Raw genomic sequence first — 26,959 nt, 5'->3', positions numbered from 1 at the left:
TTAATTTTAGTTTTTGCTCTTTGAATTAAAATTAACATTTCAATTTATAATAATCTAATTCAGGTTAATAATAACTGAATTTAAATTTTATACAACAATCTAGCTCCTTCTCCACTCCATTGTACTATCACACAAATTACACTTTTATGCATTGTGTGCACAGATTTATAATTACTGTTTTTGCAGTAGCCTTTTAAATCAAATAGGGGGAAAAAAAGAGACTTGCAAACAAAATATACATTTACACATACCTTTATATTTTTTGTTACCTATCTTAGTGCTTTTTATTTCTTTCTGTGGGTTCAGATTACTGTGTAGTGTCTTTTAAATTCTGCTTTTAGAGCTCACTTTAGTATTTCTTGATTAATTTCTTGTCAGCAATTAATTCTTATAGTTTTTATTTTATAATGCTTAGTTTCTCCTTCACTTTTGAAAGATAGTTTTGCTGGATTTAGAATTTTTGGTTAATAGTCTTTTTCCTACTGCCTCTGTCCTCTGTAGTCTGATGAAAAATCAGCCATTAGTATTTTTCAGAATACCTTGTATGCAGTGATTTACTTCTCTCAAAGATTTCAAGATTTTCTTTGTCTTTGTCTTTAGACAGTTTTATGATAGTATGTCTAGGAATGGATCTCAGTGAATTTATACTACTTGGGCTTCATTCAGCTTCTGGGATGGATAGACTTTTTTTTTTTTTTAAGTTGTGAAGTTTCAAGCCATTATTTCTTCAAATATTCTTTTTATCTATTTCTCTCTCTCCTTTATGGAACCAATATTATCTATATGTTGGTATGCTTACTGGTATCCCAGAGGACTCTGACGTTCTGCTCATTTTTCTTCATTCTTTTTTTTTTTTTTTTCTGTTCGTTAAACTAGATATCAGTTGGTGTATCTTCAAGTTCTATGGACTGCTTAAATTTGTTGTTGAGACCGTCAAGTAAATTTTCATTTTAAGTATTGTACTTTTCAACCATAGAATTGTTGTATGGTTCTTTAAAAAAAATCTATTTATTGATATTCCCATTTGATGAGACATATTTTTATTTAGTTCATTATTTTATTTAGTTCTTTAGACATAGTTTTATTTAGCATTTGTATACATTTAAAATAGCTGATTTTAAATCTTTTTCTAGTAAATCCAGTGTTTGAACTTTGTTAGGCACAATTTCTAACAATTTTTTTTTTCCTGTGTAAGGAACATACTTCATTGTTTCTTGAATGTTTCATACTTTCTTTGTTGAAAAAACAGGAATTTTAAATAATATGCTCTGGTAACTCTGGATATCAGATTCTTCCCCCTCCCCAAGGCTTTTTGTTCATGCTGTTCTTTATTGTTGTTTGTTTCGGTGACTTTTCCTAACTAGTTCTATGAAGTCAGCCTTCTTTGTTATCAATGAATTCTGAAGTTTCTTCTTGCTTAGCTTACACTCTGCTTTAGGTTTCACTTTCCACTTGAACATAGCTTCAAGGGCTATCCAGAGGTAAGAGTTTAGGGGTTTCTCACATCTTTTTGGTGCATGGGCATAGCGTTGTATATCCACGTGGTCCAACCGATATGTGTGTCTTTCTAGATTCCTAGTAGTAGGTCAGATTTTTTCAAAGCACCTGCAGACATATCTCTAGCTTTTTCCTTTAAGCTTTTGTTTAGCTTTTCATTGCCTAAGTATTATCCAACACCTCAGGCAACCATAAAGTTAATCAATTGACTCTAATTGTTTTTTAACAAAACCCCCCAGGAATAAAGACTTTTCATTCCAGGCGACCTTCCTAAAAAAGCCTTGCAAGGAAACCATCAGACAGTACAAATAATGTTGTTTCTTTGGAATTGAGAGTTTAAAGGAGTTCAAACCTCCTTTTGGCCTGTCTATTGGCTACTAGACTGCTGTTTATCACCATGTTTGCAGGACGCTGATTTTCAAGTCTACTGGAAAGCTGGAATGGGGGATGGGAAAAGGGCAAGTGAAATCAGAAGTTTATTGTTTTCACTGAGATTTAGTCAGTTTTCTTGAAAGAATGCTCTTTAGATCATTATACTCTTTTAGTTAATTTCTGGAGTTCTAAAAAATGTATTCTGTCAACTTTTGTCAGTTTTTCATTGCTTCTATAGACAAGAGAATTCTTGAAAGTCCTTTCTCCTTCATTTTTGCTAATGTCCTTACCATCTGTATTAATTTCTAGGCAGCCATAATAAAGTACTACCAACTGGGTGGCTTAAAGAATAAAAATTTATTGTCTCATAGTTCTGGAAAGTAGAAGTGCAGAATCAAGATGTAAGCACTATCAGTTCCTTCCATGGACTGTGAAGGTAATGTATACAGGGACTTTATCCTTAGCTTATAGATAGCCATCTTCATGTTACATGGCATTCTTCCTACAGGTGTATCTGCCTCCAAATTTCTCCTTTTTATAGGTACACCAGTCATATTGGCTTAGGGCTTACCCTAGTGACCTCATCTTAAGTTGATAATTTCTGATAGGGATCTCTGAACAAGATCATATCCTAGAGTAATGGGGATGAGGGCTTCAATATATAAATTTTAGAGGGCCATATTTCAACCTATAATACTATCTTATTTAATCTCTATAGAAAAATCATAGGACCATAGATGCAGAAGATTCATGCTATGAAATGCAAAACCTATTTATATTAATAGCCCTCAATGAATTAGAATTTTATAAGTCTTTAATATGGTATTTTCATTTATATGTATGTGTATATGTATGTATTCCTCTCTCTCTCTAAGTTTACACCTTACTTAATGGAGAGGTATTAGAGGCTTTCCTATTATTTTGGGGGGGGGGAAATAGGATGATAGTTGTCACCACTGTTATTTTATACAAGACTAGGACTTTTAGCCCATGCAATTAGACAACAGAAAAGGTTAGATGCATAACAGTTGGGAAAAGATGTTTGATTATGAGTTATTATATATTTGGATAATTTCAAAGAATCAATGTGAAAAAAAGTTTGTATAAACAACATGAGAACCTTGTTGGCTATAAAATTGACACACAAATCCATGATTTCAAGGTTCAGCTTCCAAATATGACAGAGTAGCTTGCAAAAAATCAATGCTACTGCCAAAACAAGTGGAAAATCCAGATAAAAGTACTAAAAATACATTTGCTACTGAGGCAATCAAAAATGAGCATGCCTAATCCTCGAGAATTTGGCAAATGTCTTGAGGGAAGAATCAACAAGTTGATACACTCATTTCTCTGCTACTTTCTTCACATCGGAATACCAACCCCTAAAGTTTTTATGTCACTGTCTCTCCCTGACAACACTGTCAAACTTCTGCTCTTTTCTCTGTATCTTGACACTTGCTTCCTGCAAGGGCATGAACTGAATGTTTTGTAACTTGCTTATTATCGTAATTGTCAAATTCCCTGAAGAATAAAAGCAATTGCAGAAATTGGTTTAATTTCTCTGATCTTTTTCCCCTTCAGAGTTTTGGGTTGGTTGTTGTTGTTTTTTTTTTTTTTTAAGATTTTATTTATCCATTTGAGAGAGAGATGGAATGAGGGAAAGCATGAGAGGGGAGAAGATCAGAGGGAGAAGCAGACTTCCCATGGAGCTGGGAGCCCAATGCAGGACTCTGTACCCAGGGACTCTGGGATCATGACCTGAGCCAAAGGCAGTTGCTTAACCAGCTGAGCCACCCAGGCACCCTCCTTCAGGGTTTCTAAGAAACATAATTTTTAACCAAAAATTCCATATCCAGGCAAATTTTTCATAACTAGTTAAGGTAGGATAAATATATTTTTCAGGCATGTAAATACTTGAAAGTTTAATTCTTATTTGGTTTTTTACTAAGGATTCATAGGAAAGATATATCCACATTTAGATTTAGAATCAAATAATCAGTGAATCAGCCTTAGGAGAATGTAAAAGAGAAGTCCTGGTGTAGTAGCTGTGTAAAAAGGGGAAAAAAAAATAAACAAAAAACTAAAAACTTATATTAGAGAACAAGTTAAGAAAGATCGAGGAAGAAAGATTATTTTTGGAAAAGAAGTTATTTTCTGTAAAATACTGGATATAAGGAAGATACTGAAAAAAGTATAAATTTGATAAAGAAGAGCAATTTAAAAGAAATTCAAATGTTTAGAAAAAAGTTATAGAAGGGAACATGATCCACATATGAAGCAAACTTTTAAAGTTAGAATGGAAATGTGTGTATTCAAGGAAAATGACAAATTAATTTCTAGTTATAAAAAATGTATTAAGAATATTGTGAAGAAGACTTAACCTTTCTTCTCTCAACAAGGAAAAAAAAGAAAGGCAATTAGAAACTTCAGGATGAGACATTAATATTATCTCTTATATTGTTAACAATAAAGAGATACATAGTATTTAAAACAAAAACAAAAAGTTGTGTATGTATTACTTATATTTGCCCACATAAGCAATAGAAAAACAAAATATGGATGCAAATAATACTTAGAGAATGTAGAGAAAGAGTAGTAAGTGTAAACTAAATTTTTACTTATCACAATATAAAGTCAATAGATAACGTTTGGGAAATCAAGATATAGCAGCATACACATTTTTTTAGAGGTAACACTAGAAAATTCTAAACAAATTTTAAAAAGTATTTGCATTTGGAACTGATCAGACTTGGAAAAATACAGGATAGGTATCTTTGCTTTTTATTATTTTTTTCCTTTGTACTATTCAGTATGTACCCACAGATATGTTGTTTGTACTCAGTGTAGTGCCTCCTGGCTCATTTGGTTAAATAGCTGACCCTTGATTTCAGCTCAGGTCTTGATCCCAGACCCATGAGTTCAAACCCCACACTGGGCTCCATGCTGGATGTAGAGTCTACTTAAAAAAAAAAAAAAAAAAAGGCGCTTGGGTGGCTCAGTGGGTTAAGGCCACTGCCTTCGGCTCAGGTCATGATCCCGGAGTCCTGGGATCGAGCCCCGCACGGGGCTCTCTGCTCAGCAGGGAGCCTGCTTCCTCCTCTCTCTCTGCCTGCCTCTCTGCACACTTGTGATCTCTGTCAAATAAATAAATAAAATCTTTAAAATAAAATTCTCAGTAACTGGGATAAAAGAAACAGAGGTAAACAGAAGAGTGAAATAATGAACATAAACTAAGTTGAGTGCAATCCATCTTAAAGCAGGACAGCATCCTCATAACACTGCTTTAACTATTTTTCATTAAAAATATTTTTCCTGAAGTATTTTTCCCAAAATGAACTTCTCTCTACATTTTTTTATCTAAAACACAAATGGTTGACAGTTAATTTAATTCAACATATTTTTGATGTATAGACTCCTCCAGATCCATGTTATTCCTGTGAATGAAATTATGAAATATTTTATATTTTCATATAGCAAGCTTTTGTTTTACTGTTTAAACATTTTAGGAATTTGTTTATAACTTCATTTTATAGTTAATTAAGAACATAAGGTATAAAGATAGTAATTTAAAAAATATTCTGTAATATTTTATGTTTTCTGTAATTGATATAATAAATAATTTTCTTTTATTATTGGGATCCCCCAAAATTAGTTTATTCCTCTGTTTGAAAATACATGATAATGTGACACTATCTGGCCTTACTGGCCTTGCTTCAGTGATTGTTTCTATAATAAAGGTTTCAGAGAGCTTAAAAATATGCATGTTTTATAATAGCAATGCCTTATGAAAAGTCATTCCTTTTAGGTATATTTTTTGTTCATAAATTTTTTGCTCTCCTTGGTGATTCTGTTTTGGCTTCTCACTTAAGATGTTTCCTGAGCACTTTGATATGTTTTCTTATGACATAAAAATCACAATAAAAATATGTATTGCCATAATAGCATGTGGCAAGACATTTTTGCTAGGCAATCTGAACAATTTCTAAATGCCATTACGTGATTAAGCAGTGAGGTACAACAGATTATATTGCATTGTGAAGTTCCATAATAGGTGTTGAAAATGCTTCTTAACATCATACTCAGGAGGATCTCTGAGCTTTTTACATGACAATTTCACAGAGTTATTAAAAAAATAAATGAAATCATTAAAAAACATTTTTCTTAGGTAAATTTAAATTCTTTCCATCACCCAGTGTGCAGTCATTAAAGTCTAATGCCTTTTCCTGGGGAAATATCCCATACAGATTTTTTAGCTTTTTTTTTTTTTTCTTATAACTCAAAATTTCTTAAATTTGACTTATTTAAATTTGGTTCCTATTATGAAAAATAATGGAGATAATTACCTTCAACTCAATTTCCAAGGTGACAGTTTATCAATCATAGTAATAAGTGCTTGGGTTTCTTCATAATATATTTAACTCTCTGACTTTTCCGTCTTTCTCCAACTCTCAGATTTCCTGCAATTCTTTGTAGAATCTTCTTTTCTTTCTCAGAGGAAAGTGAAAATGCCCTCCCTAGTGAATAACTGTGGAAGTTTAGGTAACAGAAAAATACTCAAAGGATAAGAGTCCAAGGGTATATAAATGGAGGACATCAGCCACTCCTATAAATTATATATAAGCATACCAGAATCAAATATTTTAACTCACTCTTTGGTTACACAAAGTGAGTTTTAAGGTTATTGCTTATTTATTAAATGGCAAGAGGCCATGTCCAATTCATAAAGTGTTTTCTAAAGTACCCAAAATTAGAGCAACAAAGGCTTTTGACCTCTCAGTTCAGCTAAATTTTGAGTGTCCTGTTTTAGCATTTGTTCCTACAGAAAATGTTGCTGGGACAAGTGTATTCAAGGGCAAATAGATCATTTAAATGTTCAAGGGACACAGGCAGGGGAGAGAAATGTAAAACATACAAGGAAGTTCAGCTAATAAAGTACACACTATCAAGCCACTATCTAGTCACTGAATAGAGCTTAACTTGTTGGTGAAACTCTGGGACACACTTCAACCCACACAACTTAGAATTATCCCCACTGGAAAGTAAGGAAGCTGGAGATTAATATAGTAACTCTGGAGAGTCATTGGGTGATGCTACTCGGTTAAGCAAGTAGATGCTAATAGCACTTCTGGATTTTCAAGAGAACATGAGCCGAGTGACCTTCCATAGTTTGAGACACAAGCACTAAAACTTAAAGAAGCAGACAGTGGCAGTTGGAAGCTGGATGGAGTATATAGGTAAGTCCAAAGAATGGGAATGGACACTACCACATTGTGGCATTCCTGCTAACTACATAACTACAGATTTGTATTGTTTATAATTTGATAATCATATTTTTCACAATTTCTACTGAGAAAATAAAAATGTTTATCAGTAAAGATTGTAAGACAATTTAAAGCTCCACTTAGGATAGATATACTCAAGTAGCAGGTATAATTGAATAGGTCATCCTTGAATGATCTCATAAAAATTGTGGGGTTAACACCCATTTATGTGATGGGGACCCCTAAATTCAACAATATCCTGGATGTCTTTTCTGAGCTTGAGTCATTTTCCCAGCTATTTTTTGTAGATATCATTTTAAATAGTAGTGGCTTAATAAAATAAAAGCTACCATGAATAATGTTGCACTAAGCACTGTATTAACCAATAAGCTTTGAGCCTTGACAACAAAACTTAGAAGTAGATACATTACTATTGCAGTTCAACACACCAGGAAATAGATTTGGGGAGTTTAATTACCTTGTTCAAAATTAGGTAATACGTGGTGGATTTTGGAGTTGAATCAGGCATTCTGAATCTATGGCCCCTGTATCATTTCAAGTTTAACAAGGAAAATAGAACCAATAGATGATGTGTAAGAAATTTATTGCAAGCATTTGGTTTTATGCAACTGTGGGGGCTAGCTAGGCAAATACGAAATCTATACGGCAGGCTATCGGGAAGAGCAGGGCCTAATTCTTGGACATGAACTTAACTTCTGTCCACCACTGGGGTCTGTATTTACTATCTTTCTATTTAGTATCAAGGGCAAGATGATAGATTTAAATGAGCACATGTTGATAAAGTTAATTCAATTTTCTAAGGCCTTCCACTGAATCATTTATCTATTTATTCATTTATTCATTGTCTATTGATTGTCTATTGTAAAACAGGTGCAAGAGGTATAGAAATGAATACGAGATGAATTTTGCCATAAAAAAGGTCAACATTAGTTTTATATCATCTAAGGAATCTAGTGACATTATTGCATGGTAATTTTAAAATCTAGTTTATAAAAAGATGACAAGTTAGGAAAGAAAAATTAAAATTGATGGCTAGAAATACATATTTACATAGTAATTTATATGGAAGGATGACTGATCAAATTGAACAGACATGGGATAGGAATTTTTATTTTAGAAAAAATAATCAGCTAAGAAGTTCAAAGTGTGAATGTTATAACATGACATTATTATAATTTTACACACACAAAAATCAGAACATTTTAAACTACACTTTGTTAGTTCATATTTAAATTTAAAAAATCCTATCTAAGTCAGTTTATATTTAAAACAAAAATCCGATCAAAGTAAGGAGAATTGCTAAACTATTCCTTTATGGATAATAATAAATGGTTTAATACTTTCAGTTATGAAATTCAAGGTGACCAAATGGTTAATGTCTACAAATTGTGTATTTTCAGTACAATCATTTCACTTTGTTGGGTAGAACTATAGACAGAATTAACAGGTTGATAGTGTGGCAGAATGAATCAAAGAATTTATTTGTTCCCGTTTTGACATGTTAAACGAAAAGCAACTGAAACTCCTCAAAAGATTAGGGATTTAATGGTACTCAACATTAAAGTTATTAAGTATTTTGCAATTTTGAACTGGCAGTAAAAAGAAGATGATAGTTGAAATTATTTTATTCACTCAAAAGAAAATGTTCTCTTCCTATATTTCACTTTTGGAACAGAAAGAACAAACTTTAAAAATTAGAAATGAAGAAGTGTCTGGGATAAGGATTGCCTATAAATAGGATATATAATCCACTACATAGTTTTCTCTCAGAAATCTTAGTAGCATTTAAAAAACCCCAAACATCCCTTTGCACTCTGGTATTAATTTAATTTTTCATTTAAAAAAATTGTTCTTTGGGAATTCAGAGGATACACCTAGGAATAGGATATACATAGGATACACATAGGAATCTGCTTCTCTTGGTAATTGACTTGCCTCTCTATCCCTCTGATAAAGAGTATATAGTTTTTCAAGATTTAGTTGTTTTCCAGTGGGAAGATATATTAGAAAATCTACTATACAATTGGTATAGAATATATATTTAGGTTTTGAACTCTGTAAATATTTTACCTATATAAAAATTAAATTAATTAAAAATAACTAGACCAAAACAGAATAAACCTATAATGAATATTCAGTATGACTGATATGAAAAACCACCAACTATTTTAGAAATCACAAACTAAATTGCTTGGAAGACTGGACGTATCTATCAGGCACTAGAAAACACACAAAAAGGAACTAATATGTAAAAGTTAATACTCTTGACACCCTAACCATAGTATGAGAAGTGGAATAGAAATAAGGAAATGACCTTTTGGTTAACAGTAATTTTGTAATATATAAAACTTACAGGGATTTCAAAGATTTTAAAAAGTTATAGTATTCATTTTTATTTGATTCTTTTCTGAATGACATTGTTTTAAATACTCCAAGTATGACTTTAATTGTTGTAATTAAAATTAGGCTCTTAAAAACACGAAGTAGTATTCTCATTTTATGTATGGCCTTTTCAGTTGCTTTTCTGTCACTTGTCAAAAAATTCTTCATGTGATTGGTTGAATTGTCATGCATTCTCTGATAGTGTTGAATTTACTTTTTAACATAAGAAGTGAAGCCATAAAACCTTTAGAAGAAAACAGGCGATCTCACCATAATTCACTCAGTTGCTTAAACCAGGCATCGCAAACTATGGCCTTTTACAGAAAGAGATTTCAGACCCCTCGCTTAAACTAATCTTTGATTTTCTCTTTCATACATCATTTATGTTTAGCCAACTCCATTAAAATTTCCAGTTCTATACCTCATACATCCTGTCAAATTTGTTTTTCCTCTATCCCTACTGCCATGACTGTTCCATAATTTCCCTTCTTGATTGCTATAAAGTTTCCTAAATGGTCTTTTGGCTTCCATCATTTTCTCCAATTCTTTATACCAGCTGCTGTACTGATATTTCTAAATGAAAACAATATTATGACTGTTTAGAATCTTCATTGCCTTTCGTCGACTAAATTATTTTATTTTCCATTGTTAAATTATATGGGCCTTAGTATGACACCTAAGAGCATTCACAAACTGCCCTCTGACAGTCTCTTCAGCTTCCCACTTCACTAATTTCCACCTAACCTCTGTCATATTCCATCCTTAGAGAACTGTTTTGTCAGTCAAGTGTTCCGTGATAAGTAATTTTCCTGACTTTTCACATGATGCTTTTTTCGCCTGTAATATAGAAAATGTCAAAGACATAAACTGAGAAAGGCAAAACTAAAAATAGAAATAAAAGATCCTCAAATTTACCTAGAAAACTGGATTAGGAAAATAATAGGAAAAGAATCAAATTATATTAATGAATAAAATTATATGAATCACAAGACAAAGAAAATAGGTAAGATGACACATGGCAAAAGATGAACACAATAATATGCCTTGTTATTAGCTTGTTTTTAGAATTAGTGTGATCCAGTTAAGATCCTCCATCTCAAGAAATATGCACTTTCTAAAGAGAATCAAGGAGGAAAAAAACTGATTATTGACTGTTTGCATACTGCTTATATGTTTAGTGTATTTCTTTGAATTTAAGCTTTCTTATATATTTGACAAAGAATGGAAGATAGAAGAAAATAGTGTGTTTTTGTTTTCTCTTTATTATCTCCATTCTATCCTTTTCTCAGTCTTTCTCTAGAGGTCAGCAAAGAGTGGATGCTTATTAATTATTCCTGAAGTTAACTGCTTTTTGTGGGGAAGGCGGAATCTATGATTCTCATCTCTCTAGAATTTAGATGTTTCCAAAGAACAATGACTTTGTTTATATTTGTATATATTACATGAGGAGGGTACTCCTAAAAATATTGACCATGAGAACTGTTTCAATATTTCTTGAAAACTCTTAATGTTTCTTCTCAGCTAATGTAAATCTTTATTAAATCATCTTCCCTTTCAGAATAACTCCACACATTGATGGCAATTACAGCAGAAAAACACAGAGTGTTATTACTGTCAATGAACCTTCTATTTCTTGTTAAATATAGAAAAGTTGCCTTAATGTTATCACTTTGCTGTTTGTTTTCAGTGTAAATGAATAGGACAGGGACAAAAGGCTTGAGATACTATTCTTTGCCATCTTTCATAGAGCTCAGTTAAAGGAGTAGCTTTTGGAATTAATGTATTACTAAGTACTTTTATGATAAAATCTAAAAGTGTTTATGCTAATTTGTGCTCAGGCTTACAATTATATAGGCAACACTGCATTTTCTGGAAACTATTGCAATGGCTATAAAAACACTAATGGGAGAAACAAAATATGATGTATGGGACATTTGTCACTAATATGCAAAATTATGTGCTGGAAGAATAAATGGTTTCCTTTTATTAATTCTTCTTTTTTACACTTTTCCTTCTTAGTGATAGCATTCAGTTAAAAAACTAGTAGTTTCTATTGTGAATTTATGTGGCAATTTACAAGCAAACCTCACAATTCCCAGATTTGTAGGTGTGTAGGTGTAGTTGAATGTATTTAAGTAATATGTCAAAGTCATTGTTTTAAAAGGATCAATGGAGAAAATAATAAACATTTTCTAATATAAATATTGAAATGTCTTAAAGACTAATAAAATAACATGAGAGATTAGATTCAAAGTCCTGGAGGCAAAGCGCATTGGGACCCTAAAAGGAGCAGCTATTTCCAGTGAACAAGTCAGTATATAAAATATAAAGTGCAAGTTATATTTTTTGAAAACAATGAGAGAATTAACAGTAATAGAAACAGGAAAACTAGAATTTGAACTCATCATAGATGCACAGAACTTTGAAACTGTTTGTTCTTGAGGGGAAAAGGAATGATGTAGTGACATTCAGTACTGTTTAGTGACATTCATCCTTTATTTATTATAAGTTTATTTTTACTGTCCAAATATTAAAGTACAAAGTCTGGAAAGAATGAATATAATTAAACATATATTTTAAATGTTTTATCTTTTTCCTAAGGAAAATAAGCACATTTTTTAGTTAGTGAAGGTGTATATCCTGAAGAATTTATTATATTTAATGAGAAGAACATTTGGAAATATAAATTAAAGTGATGAGTTGGAAATAATGCCTTAATGTTTTATATACTTTAAAACATTCAAGTTCCTTGTTATATAATGTTGAAAACTCAATATAAGAAACTGTGGGTTCCCAAATTGTACATTCCAGTGAAACAAAGCTTGCTTTTAAATTTTGCCTAATTTTATCATTGAATCACTAAGGTGGAGATATTAATGTTCTATAAATTCATTCTTTCTTTCCAAGTCAGCAAAATGGCACTTCCCATTGTCCTTGGGAGTTAGGTGTGGCTTAGCTTTCTTGAGTGATAAGGAAAACAAACATACATAGATGGAGGGATATGCCATATTTATGGCTTAATGATTCAGTGTCGTAAATATATCAGCTTCACAAGTTATGTACAGACTTTATGCAATCTTAATCAAAATTCCAATAATTTTTCATGAAATTTTTGTGACAAACTTCATACTAATGGAATGTGAGCAAGATAATTTAAAACATTTCCTGGACTGGGTCTTAAGAGTGAGGTCTTCTGGGGCGCCTGGGTGGCTCAGTGGATTAAAGCCTCTGCCTTCAGCTCAGGTCATGATCCCAGGGTCCTGCGATTGAGCCCCACATCGGGGAGCCTGCTTCCCTTCCTCTCTCTGCCTGCCTCTCTGCCTGCTTATGATCTCTGTCAAATAAATAAATAAAATCTTTAAAAAAAAAAAAAAGAGTGAGGTCTTCTAAATTTACTTTCCTCTTCCTACTGTCTGGATCTGTACACAGTGATTCCATTTCAGTTACTCAAATTATGACAATACTCTTAGAAACCCAAGAGAGATTCAACTTAAGACCCCAATTAACCATGGGTTACAAAGCTATCCCTAATACATGGATCACTTAACTTGGAACTCTTATGTAAGAAAATATTATTTCCTTAAATTATTTCTGGTTTTGGTTACTATGTTACATTGGTTTGGATTGTAATTCCTTGGTTCACTGAAGTCTTTGTGACTCGCTTCAACCAATTAAATGTGTGTGGGGGTGAAACACTTACAGGAAGGATGCTTTAAAACCAGTTTATTGTCCATTTTGTTACTTTTCCTGTGTCTTAAGAACATCAGTATTTCATGTAGAGATTTCTCAGGTGAACTAGGTTTTGGGTTATAGGCAACATGAAGCAATGCCTATGCCAACCCATTATGGATACTTAGTGTGTAAGCAAGAAATAAATCTTTATGATAAGCCACTGAGATTTAGAGGTTGTTTGGTGCTGTAGCATATTATACCCCGTCCTGACTAATTTGAGAAGCTTGGCCTGAACCTCGATCAGTACAGACTTACACAGCCATTTCATGGTTTATTCTGGCTATCTCAAGGAGTACCGGGGTAAAATAAGAAGTAAAATATTTAGTTTGTGTGTGGCATATAAAAGAAGCAAGTATAAATCTAAATGCAAAATATCTTTCCATATTTTCACAAGGGTGTTTTCTACCGATTTAATGGAGGAAGGGAAATAAGTAGCTCAACTCTATGCAGTTAATAAAATCTAAAGGTTCATTAACAAAATAAGGGAGAAGATGTGTTAAGAAGAACTAAGATTTTAAGATAGAGCATCCAGGGCCCCTGGGTGGCCCAGTTGTTAAATGTCTGCCTTCGGCTCAGGTCATGATCCCTGGGTCCTGGGATGGAGCCCCGAATTGGGCCCCTTGCTCCTTGGGAAGCCTGCTTCTCCCTCTTCCACTCCCCCTCCCCTGCTTGTGTTCCCTCTCTTGCTATGTCTCTCTCCGTCAAATAAATAAATAATATCTTTTTTTAAAAAAAGAGCACCAGTGAGCTTCTTACTTTAACTAGAAAGTAAAGAGGAAGAGTTATTAAAGCAAGTACAAAAATATGTCAGAAAGGACAGTGCATAACTATTGATCCTAGACTGAAAGACTGAAAGTTGGGGAGAATGACTCAACATGCTGTTTGCAGCACAAACATTAAGTCAGCCTAGAAGTGGGTATTAAGGCAGTTTTGAAGAGGTCACTGGACCTATTACATGTATGGTTTCAAAACAAAACAATTTAGAGAGAACTCAGGGGAAAACTACGGAAAATAGCAGGAAAAGAATATACACTCTAAGCATTCCAAATTGAAAGAAATATAATATGAGAACAATAAGTGGGAAGGGTAAATAAGTCAAATAAAAGAATTCAAAGATCACTGAAATGTATGAAAGCAGAAAGAAAAAGGCAAAGGTTATTAGAAAGAGGAAAGTGACAAAGTTTGAAATAGCTATTCCACAGGTGAAGAACGGGAAGCCAAACAATGAGTGAGGTGGGGCAAGCCAGGATTTCTGGATAAAAATTGCGAACTGAGAAAAGACTGCAAGAGATGATACAGAATCAAGGAGCAGCTACCAATTTAGAAAATAGAAACAGAACTGATTCCATAGAAAATATCTCTTGATATCCTTCAAATCCCCTGAATCAATTACTATTACCTACATGTTCTGCTTTCTCTTCAGGAATTATGACACTTTCATATTATTATAGCTTGATTACAAGTCAGCTAATTTTACAAACTTCTTTTATTTTTCTGCTTTATTTTTAACAACTTTATTGTGAAAAGCCACATACACAGAAAACACACATGCATAAAATATCTATATGTAGATTAATAAATAGTTATAAAGTGATCATCTGTGTGACCATCACTTGGTCAAAAATAGAACATTGGAAGCTACTCTCCCAAAACTCCCATTGTGTCCCTTCCTGTTTACAACCTCTTCCATCCCTTCTGTATAAGTAACCATTTTCCTGCATTATATGGTAAAAATTACTAAAATTTTAAGACAGTTTTATCGTGATAACTACATTCCTAAACAATATAGGTAAGTTTTACCAGCTTTTAAACTTCACATAAATGGAATTTTTCAGTATATATTCTTTTGTGACATGTTTCTTTAACTCAACATTATGTTTGTAAAATACAGAGATGTTAATAAATATAACTGTAGTTCATTCATTTTCCTACTGAATAAAATCCTGTTATATACTTGTCCTACAATGTATCTATTTAATATTGATGGAACTTTGTGGTCTTCTAATTTAGAGCTTTTACACGGAATGTACTTAAGTACATTTTTGTCCATATATCTAGGAAACTTATGCATGCACATTGAGGATTAGAATTGCTAGATCACAAGGTGGCTACATTTTTCTTACTCCTTCCTAAAATTGGTCTGATTATTTTTGATGCTTGCATTTATATACAAATTTTAGAATCAGCTTGACAATTTTCACAAAAAACTACTGGATTTTGATTATGGTTGCCCTGAATCTGTACATCAATTTTAGTTGAGATGATATACTTATGATACAGAGTCTACAATATACCAACATGTATGTATAAATAAAAATGATTTATGTATATATTTTTAAATAAAAGAACTGTAAATCTAGCTTTAGATTTATCTTTAGTTACATGATAGCTTTTATATTAGCAAAGTTTGGAGTTTTTGCCACCTAGATCTATAGAATTATAAATAAATTCTATAATGAATTGTAAGCTCTTATTAATTTTGAAAATAATGAATGATTATATTCCTTTCTTTCTGGTACATATACAATATATTTATTTTTCTGGCCTTATATACTGGCTGTGACATTTAGCAAAATGGCAATAGTGATCAAGAGAAACTTGATCTTGTTCCATATCCCAAAGAGAATATTTTCCAAGATCCATTAATATAATAATGTTTGCTATAGGTATTATTATAGATAAGTTGAATAATAGGCTGTAGAAGATTATGATCCCTGAGAGAAGGGAAAATGTTAAAAGAGCTTCATCATCACCTTAGGTGTTTGTCTGGAGACACATTCCTGGCTTACAGCAAGATGTTCTTCAAGCAGAACAAAGTGGTGGAGCTGAGCTGAGGACAACATATATCAATATTCAAGTCAGCCAAAGCAACTAGAATGCATGTAGCAGTGCAGTGAAGTGAGAGCTGTGCAGAAAATAGCCTCAGAAGTCTATATGCGGGTCCTCTAAGACTTCTTGACTAAGGGCTGGCTGCACACGCAAATCTACATGAAGTTTTCTAGAATATGGTTGCTAAGAAGTTGTGTACAGAAAACAAAGATCAGTCACTCAGGAAACACAGTTAGTACCCTGGACACTAAATGAGACACCAGATGCTATTTATAATTAAGGATCATGTAGTCCTTAATTATAAATAGCATCTGGCAAAATACTCAAGATCTGCCATGAAAAGAGCCCATAACCAAGCTCAAACAAAATTCACAAGGAAGGCAGAATTGGGAAGTTGAATTTCAACAAGTTATGGAGGCTTAGGACATACCTTGGATTATTCACAGATCTGTCCCTAATAAAAAATGTAAGCCTACAGATGAAGTAAGCCTTCACAGTTATAGAAGTAATAATCAGAAACACACACACATACACACACACAAGCTATTGAGAAAGGTAACAGATTCTGGCATCCCTACAACATACAATCATGATGTTCAATATAAAATAAAAATTTAAAGACATAGACTTCCAGTTTCTGCTTGGAATGTAGAACTAGAAAGAGTGATTATTTCTAGTCTTACAACAAAATAGCCATGTACATTGCTAGCTCCTAGATTTTCTTGAACCTCCAAGGGCACTAAGGTCATAGGAATTTTATTGAACTTATGAGAAAGTGAAGGTTATAGAGCAACCAATTGGTCCAAAATCTGTAGAGACAGACCTGCAAGGAGAGAGGAGAACTGAGCATTCGCTTGATTTGAGCAGACACAGACAGACATTAACTAGAAGAATTGAGCTAGAGTTTTGAAATAATTCACTGTCTAAGTATGCACTAGCAAGAGTTATAGAGGCCTTGAGAGCTATGGATTTAGAGTTTGAAGCCATTTGAAGGTTCTTCTCTATAGACTCCTCTGGGCTTCAACATGCACTCAGAGAAAAGACCATTAAGAATCCAGAAAAAGCATTCTTTGTGGTGCAGACCTAAGAGAGGAAAGCAACAGTCTCAGAAAGAGGGCCATATATTTACTCAGCCATGGAAATTCCATTTTCTTTTTCCTTTAGCTCATTTTCTGAGCCTTCCTTGTAATCATCAACAGACATGAAGCAAGCAGTGGTCAGTGAGATGGAAGACGTGAGTATTATGGAACACCTAGGGGCTCAGTTGGTTAAGTATCTGCCTTTGGCTGAGGTCATGATCCCAAGGTCCTGGGATCAAGTCCTCGGGTGGGTTCCCTTCTCAGCAGGGAGTCTCTCCCTTTCCCTCTACCCTTTCTCTCTGCTGGTGCTCTTTTTCTGTAACATAAAATCTTAAAACAACAAAACAAAACAAAACACATGAGCATCCTGGAAGCTCTCAAGGAAAATTTCCTCCTAAAATAAAAGGAGATAGACAACTAAAGAAGTTTTGGTCCCTTGATCTCAAACTTCTTCTAAAGGGAGATAATCAAATATCTTCATCATACAGACCAATATAATTATATGAATTTTAAAGTATTTATAAATGATACAATGACCCCCTTTCCTAATCTTTCTGACAATTTACCATTGTAAAAGTCCATCAAGAACAAAAATAATTCATTTAGTCATTGGAAACTACTAATTAAACAACTATTTCACGCGAGGAATTATCCTAAAGGAAGGGACACATTGAAGAAGACTCACTTCCTACTTAAGGATAGTAAGGATCATCATGGTGATGAAAAAGTAGGTGATCGTGAGGACACTAGCAAAGGCAAAGTCCACTCAGGCAATTACAAAATAGTTAAGACTGCTTATGATATATCATTCAGACTATAAAAAAGAAGATATGCTCTTCTTAAACACACAGTTACCAAAACAAAACAAAACAAAACAAAATAACCAAAAAGCAAACCAAACTGCACATATACATACTTCTAGTTTTCTAAGGAAAAAAAACACATTTGCCAAGCAGGCACAAAGTCTATCTTTTGTTTTGTTTTGTTTTAAATTTTAAGTATTCTTTTATGATTTTAGAACATAATGAAGTCAAGGAAACATAATGTAGAATTAAAATGAAATTAGTATCTAATTATCCTACATTCATGAAGCCTAAATAAAAAAAAAAAAAGCAGAGTAAGGAACTCAGTTCCAGTCCTCCTTTGTATTCAATCTATACCCACTCATGTCTTCATTTTAAAAATGTAGTTAGCCTTATTGCACTATAATTAAAAATGAAATTTAAATGGATAAAACAGATGTGCATATGTGCTTTTAAAATTAGATATGAGACAAAAGTAAAGGTCCATAGTCTATGTTTCAGGTATATGCAAAATTTCCAAAATAACTGCAATGAGTATTCTTTGTTTAATTTTAGACAAGTAACATGATAATAATTACAAAATTGTGTACATTTTATAAGCCAGAGACACTTTTATTTCATTTTCCATCTTTTAAGTGAAAACCAGTGAATAATCAGATGAAATTTCTGCTGCTGTACAAATTAAATACAAGACCTCTTAGAAGATTCTATTTTCTTTCACTGCCAGATTCAATCTGTATTGATAATCCAATTCATCAGAATTGGTACCATCAAGCCCAATTCTACCTGTCTAATTTGGCTAGAGATTCCTTTTTTTGGTCCCACTGAATTCTGATAAAAATAGTATTTCATGGGAATATCTAAGGGGTTCACTGAATAACATATTCCTTTTTCTTCTAAGAGCTAAATGAATTGAGAAAGAGTAAGTACTTATGGGTCAAAATGTCATCTGTATATTGATAAAAATTTGGGAAAATGTAGCTGAGCAACACTTAATGTTTTCCATTCCAAAGTCATTAGATAGAGTTATATTTTGTACCTTAGGGAGAAGTGGCCAAAGTACAGAGATACCACCAGGAACTGGATTCCATTCATAGTATATAATAATCAAATGGGTTTTATTCAAGGGATGGAAATTTAGTTTAACATTCAAAAATTAATTAATCAGTAAGTCACATTAGCAAAGTAAAAGAGAAAAAAATGATACCACCAAATACAGGAGAAAGCTTTTAACAACATCCTGCAAATACGATAAAAAATTAATTTCAGCAATAATAAAAATAAAGCATAATAAAAAGGAAGTCCATCAATCTGAAAAGGGATTTGACAAAACTGCAGCTAATATCATAACTAATGATGAATGTATTCTCCTTAAAATTGGGAACAAGACTGGAATATTAACTCTCACTGCTTATATTCAACATTATAATGGAGGTTTTAGCCAGCTCGAAATGGCAAGAAAAAGAAGTTATAAGTATTCTGTTTTAAAATATTCTGTAATTGTATCCTCAGAAGATCTTGATGAAACTATAAAAAAGTATATCAAAAGTGAGTTTATTGAGGGCCAATTGCATTTCTACATTCTAAAAAAATCAAATAATCAAATAAAATGTTAAAATATCATTCATGTAAACTTTAAAAAACATATAGGAAGAAGTTTAACAAAAACCATGAGATAGGTTTACTCTGCTGTATGTCTATCTCTGCACAAATAAACTATAAAATATTGCCGAAGGAAATTAAAGAAAGACAAAACACATGTACTATATAGAGCATTTCATGAATTAGGAGAACAAGGCTGTTAATATATCAGTTCTACAGAAACTGGTGTACAGATTCAAGATAATAACAATCAAATTTCCCAGAGTGCTTTTGGTAGAAATATAACAAATACAGTTATAGCACTCATATGACCTTGCTTGATTTCAAGACCTTCTATAAAACTATAGTAATCAAAACAGTGCATTGACATAAGTTGATACAAGCATTAAGAGTAAATAGAACCAAATGGATAGTCTTAAATAGACTATACATGCATGGTCTATTGATTTTCAACAAATATACCAGGGCAATGCAAAGGTGGAAAGTACAGTTTTTCAGTAACACTGTTATTAACAGATGAATAAATACATGAAAAAATTAATAAACTTGCTAACTAATTTAAGACTTGAATATAAAAGTTAAAACTATAAAGTAAAAGAAAACATTTGACAATATTTTCATGACCATGTGATAAGCAAAGATTTCCTGGTTAAGACAAAAACAGAAAATAACAAAAGATAATGAAAATGGTTAATTGTACTTCAAATTAAAAACTGCTTTTACAAAAGCCAAGGAGTACAAAAACATAGTTGCAATATACATATCTGGAAAAAGACTTGTAAAAATCAATACAAAACATCAGAAACTTAATAAAAAAAATGTTTAAGATATATAGACCAAGAAGATATATAATGCCCAGTAAGCATGTAAAAAGTTACTCAACATTAATAGTTTTTAGAAGTAAATTAAAACCTCAATTAGGTATAAATTCATTTTCACTAGAATGGCTAAAATTTTAAAAGCAAAACAAAAGCTGCATAATCAAAATTTGGTGAGGGTATGGAACAATATTCACAACCAACAAAAAAGAAAAATTGCTTATCAGCAAGAGAATTGGGCAAAGTATTTCATTACAGTAAGCAATAAAGAGAAAACATGCAATGGTGTACATGACTTTCACACAAACAAAAAGAGTACCTAGTATATGATACTATTTATATAAATTCCAAAATCAGGCAACAGTAACCTGTTATGGTAAAAATTGGAAATTTGATTGTTAATGGATGAGGCTATCCTGGAAATACACAAGAGTAATTTCTAATGTGAAAAAAACTTCTATATAATGCTTGGAACGAGGGGTACCTGGGTGGCTCATTGGTCAAGCATCTGACTCTTGATCTTGGCTCAGGTCATTGCTCAGGTCACGGTCTAAGGTCCTGGGATCCAGCCCCACATTAGGCTCTGTGCTCAGCTGCACTTAACAGGAAGTCTGCCTGAGATTCTCTCTCTCCCTCTACCCTTCTCCCTGCTCTCTCTCTCTCTCAAACAAACAAATACACCTTAAAAAAAAAAAAAACACTTGGAGTAGGGATTCAACAGGTTTATATATTTATTAGAATTCTTTAATTAATGTGTGCATTTAATTGTAGGTAAAGTTTAAAGGAGAAACTAAACAATTTAGAAGTTCTGTTTATGAAATTATTATTTTAAAATAAGTATCTAATCCTATAATACAGTTATTTACATAATTTTTATTTAACAAATTTTAATTCTCACTGGCAGTTCCTGGATAGTAAAAATTTTCTCCTTGGATTTCTATTTTGATTTATCTTATTGTTATCTGAGGAACAACTTTGATTAATATTGTTGTGAAAGACACTTCTTTTTTCTAGTTTCTGACCACTAAAATATATGAGGACATCTTCCTCCTGCTTTTATAAATGGAAATTTATGTGGAAATAAATTTCTGTGTCATAAACTTTTCCTCTATATACAAGTTGCATATACAAGAATAAATATCTTCTGATATTTATTCTACAGATAAAAAAATCTGAAAGTTGGTTATCCTGATTATTTTTTTCAGCATGAATTCTTGTAGGATAATTTCTGTAGAATTTTAATTTCAAATTGGGTCAATATGTATAGAGCTGTAGGTTTCCTTTAATTCATTCCATGGATAATTATGCTCCCCCTTCTCAGTTAAGTTTTAAATGCATCTAAGTTATTATCTTCTGTTTCATACTTTTAAATCCATATTCTTGTTCCTCTGAATCCTGGATAAATGTTTCTGATTTGTTCTCCATATCAGTGGTTTGCCTTTGTTCATTGCCAGTTCTGGAATTTTACTACCTACTGTTGGTTTTAATTATCTTAGTAAATTTTAAGTGACAAAGAATGGAGATGAAGAGAGGCTTAAATTATTTTACTCTGGTCTTTGGCTCTGTTTTCATACATGTGGGCAACCAATTTTATTTCTCAGAATGTTTCTATTAAAATTGTAATGTATGCTGATTTCTCTCAAGGTCTGATTATAAGATATTTAACAGATACAAAAGTAATAATAATAAGTATGGTAATAGATGCCATGGTTGTTGCTGTTAAGTTTTTAATATGTTTCTGTAGCACAGAATGGAGATTGCTGCTGAGAGTGTAAGGATAGTGGAATACATCTGTTCATCCGTCTCTGTTTTCCAGTTCCCTCCCATTGAGCAGCTATTATAATTTCATGGGGAGAATCTACCATCCTCTGAGATATACTTCCCATCTGATCTTATATAAGGGTAACGTTGGTCTCAGGTCATGTTTCTCGTTTACTCTCTGTAGTGCTGGTGCCCAGATTTTTAATGCATACAGGATGTACACGTGAACTTAGAATCTCTTTTTCAGCCTGCCAGTTATACAACTGACCCAACTCAAGCACGCGTGCTGAATGCAGTTATTTATTTCCTCATATAACAAAGGAATCAGACTACCTAAAAATTCAAAGTGGAAACTGATGTTTTGTAATCAGAGACATTACAAACTCTTTTATCTCAATATTGCTAAAAGCCCATAGACCAAGGATAAAAGAGGATTAGTTATATTATATAACTAAGAATAATTGTGATAGATGGTGAGTAGCTATACATTAAAAGACCAAGTAGTCAGCACTTGTGGGAAATAGACTTTGATGATCATTCAGCAGTCTTCATCATAAGACAGTGTGAATGAGGAATCACACCCATGGATCATGTTAACATTTCAAAGTTCTCACAACTCTTCAGGGTGGTATTATCATATATATTTTGCACTTGAGGAAATTTTGAGGCCTTAAAAAAATTTTTCCAGTTTTTTTCTACCATCTCTTCACAGAACACTGTCTCAATTTCTAGGGGGAAATTAGACTTGATCAACATAAGGAATGTATCACTGTCAAGAGCATAAAGCCTTCTTGTCAGGTAATTAATCCAGCTACAGCTTTCCTCTTTTGCTGTATTTCCCTGTGTATGAATTTTTGCCTCTCCAATCTGTCTTGGACAAAAGGCACAAAGTCCTTGAACCTAGTCTCTGGTTTTCCAGTCTCCCCAAAATACATGAAATATTTCCTCTGAATTCCAACCCAGAATGAGACCTTGCTGTCTACTAAGACTACCTTTAAAAAGCATGTTTTTCTGCTTTGATAGTCTAGTGTTTCATCCCTCATGATTTTACATTGCAGGAATCTGTCAGCTTGTTGCTTATCAATACTCCACCCTCAACTATTAACAGATTTATCAATACCAGCTGCCAGCTTCCACCCTGACAACATTCAGACACTGTATTCTGTTGGCACCTGATTTCCCTCTAGCACTGCATCTGGGTTTACCTTCTCACTGCCTTCATTGCCTTAGGGCATGAATCTGTTTCTAGGTCCCTGAACCACCTCCTTTTGTCTGACTTATTTTAGTACTTAAGTCTTCATTGTATCAAAAGTTAGGGCAGAAATTGAATTTACCCACACACATCAACAGGTAGGCTGATTTAAATCCAGAACACCCATGCACATACAGTCAACTGATCCTTGACAAGTGCGCCAAGAACACACAATGAGAAAAGACAGATTTCATAAATGGTACTGAGAAAATGATATCCACATACACCAAAATAAGTAAGTAAACAAAGAAAATAAAGAAAGAAAAAGGAACTTGAACCCCCACTTTACATCCAAAATGGATTAGAGACAAACATAAGATCGGAAATTGTAAAAGTTCTAGAAGAAAACATAGGGGAAAAGTTTCTCGAGATTGGTCTTATTGATGATTTTTTTGGATATGGCAAAAGCACAGGCAACAAAAACAAAAATAGAGATGCAGGACAACATCAAACTAAAAAGCTTCTGTACATGAAAGGAAATGATCAACAGTATGAAAAGGCAACCTATAAAATGGGAGAAAATACTTGTAAATCAGATCTCTGATAAGAGGTTAATACCCAGTACATGTAAGAAACCCATGCAACAATGTGGAGAAAAAGCCATTTGAAACTGGGCAAAGGACATTTTTCCTAAGAAGATGTAGAAATGACCAACAAGTTTTGAAAAGATACATCATTAATTATGAGGGAGATGCAAATCAAAACTACAATGAGATAACAACTTACATTTGTTAGGATGGCTATCTTTCACAATAGACAAGATATGGAGATGATCTAAGCATCATCTCCATATGAATAAGTAAGGAAGATGTGATTTTATATAATTGAGTAGTGATGTATATGTCAATTACATTGATTGTGGTAATGGTATCATGGGTGTATTTGTCCAAACTCATCAAATTATATACATTAAATATGTACAGTTCTTTATATATCAGTTACACATTATTAAAGCAATAGATAAACACATAGATAGAATCCAGAATATATTTTACCACACTATAATAACTTCAAATGAATAACAGTGGAAAGGGCATAATCATAGATGACTCTATTTTTTTCAGTTCTTCCTTATAACACATAATATTACTCTGAGAGACAAGAAAATGATTTTCTGACTTCTGGCTTGTGATTTAAATCTTAATTTTTGTCTGTTTTAAATATTTATTCCATTGTAGTTTTTAAATCTTAAAAGACATATGTAAAGTCTATCAAACTTCTTGAATCTTGAGCTTTAAACTAAGTAGACTACAACATCATAGAATGTCTAGATACATTCAGATGGTCTTTGGTATTTTCATATCCTTAAATTTCATGACACTGAGACTTAGTTTGAAATTGCTTCACAGAGGGTTTTGAAACGTAGGTACACTAAATATGATGCAACTCCTTGGCTACTTCTCAGCCCATATGTTTCTTACCAATAATGGAACAAATGAAGTGATACATAGATGTGCAGCTATTTAACTCAAGGTTATCATGTACATTAAATATGCTCATGAGATTGGCATCCAGTGCTAAGTGATTTTTCATAACCATAGGCAACTGCTTGTGGTATACTTCAACAAATATAAAGAACTAGCTGGCCTCAAATTGTCAAGAAATATCTGTAAGGCATATCCAGGCTGGCAATAACTCATGCAATGGTGTGAAAGATACTACCTTGTGTTCAGTATATTCTCTGTCCCAAATATACATATCTAAGACTTTTTTTTTTTAAAGATTTTATTTATTTATTTGACAGACAGAGATCACAGGTAGGCAGAGAGAGGAAGGGAAGCAGGCTCCTGGCCAAGCAGAGAGCCCGTTGCGGGGCTCGATCCCAGGACTCTGGGATCATGACCTGAGCCGAAGGCAGAGGCTTTAACCCACTGAGCCACCTGGGCACCCCAACATATCTTAGACTTTAGCAGGGTTGTTTCCACAATATATGGTAGATGTTTTTAATGGCTGATTAAAATTAAAAGTCTGGTCAATATTCAGAGAACAGTCAATATTCAGAGAGAATTTCTTTGTGCATCCTCTGCAATATCAGAAACTGTCTAGACCATTTTGATGCAAATGTTGCTGTTGCATTGAGACACATCTTTTACTGTCAGCTTTCCTACTGAAGATTAAGAGATAAGAATGTGACAAATGTAACATTGTGGTATAGTTACCAAAGCTAAAATTTGGGATATAACATCTTCATAAAGATTGGAAAATCACAGCTATTTGTGCAATGGGAAGAAGATAATCTTCACCAGAGTTTCGGGTATTCAGTAGAAAAACTGAAAATAATAAAGAAAAAAAAATTATGGTCATAGTCTTACTCTTCTAGTCTTCAGTCATGATATTTAAAGTCAAAAATAGATAATCATGGATAAAACAAATCATATAGAAAATAAATATGGTTAGAATATAAAAATAGTCCATAGAATTTATGATTCTCTAGAAGATATGAGAAGGGTGGAATTTAGGTTGTGTTTTGAGAGGGTGGAAACTAATAAAAAGGTCAGATAATTAAGAGCATAAATTTAAAATTTCGTGAGCTATTCAGAAAAATATCCAAAGTAAATCAAAAGTACCATTTTATTAATATTATAAGCCCCAGACCAGAAAAGTAGAATGTATGCACAAACCTTTAAGTCCAATTTGTAATACATTAATTTGTTTAACTCTTGTTAGCTATCCCATTCATTTTTTATGCCCCCAATCATCTGAGCACACATAGTCTTCAGATAAATTCTTATTAGTAAGGATGTTGACAAGAGAAATGAGATCCTAACTGTCTCTGACAGTGAATCCAATTGCCAAACAGATTGAATAATGTGATTTTGTGTGTGTGTGTGTGTGTGTGACTTTTAGGATTTAAGTGACTAGAATACCCTCACCAAGAGTACTGTGAAGATTAAGTACAACATCATAGAATTCAATGGACTGGATGAAGTGGAAATAATTCTTTTAAATAAACTTGTAAACACAACACACAGTTGTGATAAAGAATATACGAAAAACACTAAATTTTGTATAAACATTTTGTCTCATACAAAGTATCCAAAGTGAAAATTTTTAAAATATAGAGTTAAGACATATCAGTAGAGTTTAAAGTAAATAAGGGTAGCAACCATCACGGATTGTAATGTTTCAGGAAATAGGCTAGGGTTGAAGAATATTCTGAGTGACAAAGAAATGACCATGAATATGAATTATGGCACAATTCCAAAGGTATGGTATCGAGTAGGGAAAAGTACAATAAATGTGAGAGTGAGACAGGAAAAAGTACAGAAGAAAAAAAACACATGATGGCTATTGGATTCTTCCTATGGCTGTCTATTTTATGAAACAATTTGATGTCAATAAAAATAAATTGAATAAATCCTTCTTAGCCTACCAGCTAACTAGAAGCAGGAGAAAATATTTTCCTGTTATCATCGTGTTTTATTATTAACAGCCTATTTTGAAAACAGTTTGTATGATCTTAACCAGCAAACACTGAAGAAAACAGTTTATGTTTTTCATCAGGCTTTGTTGCTTATCACCTGCAAAATGAAGTTAACACTAGTAGAAA

The sequence above is a fragment of the Lontra canadensis genome, unplaced genomic scaffold (genome assembly GCF_010015895.1).
Source record: "Lontra canadensis isolate GAN:19392208 unplaced genomic scaffold, GSC_riverotter_1.0 scaffold23, whole genome shotgun sequence".
NCBI lineage: Eukaryota > Metazoa > Chordata > Mammalia > Carnivora > Mustelidae > Lontra > Lontra canadensis.
Note: the sequence above shows the minus strand (reverse complement) of the source record.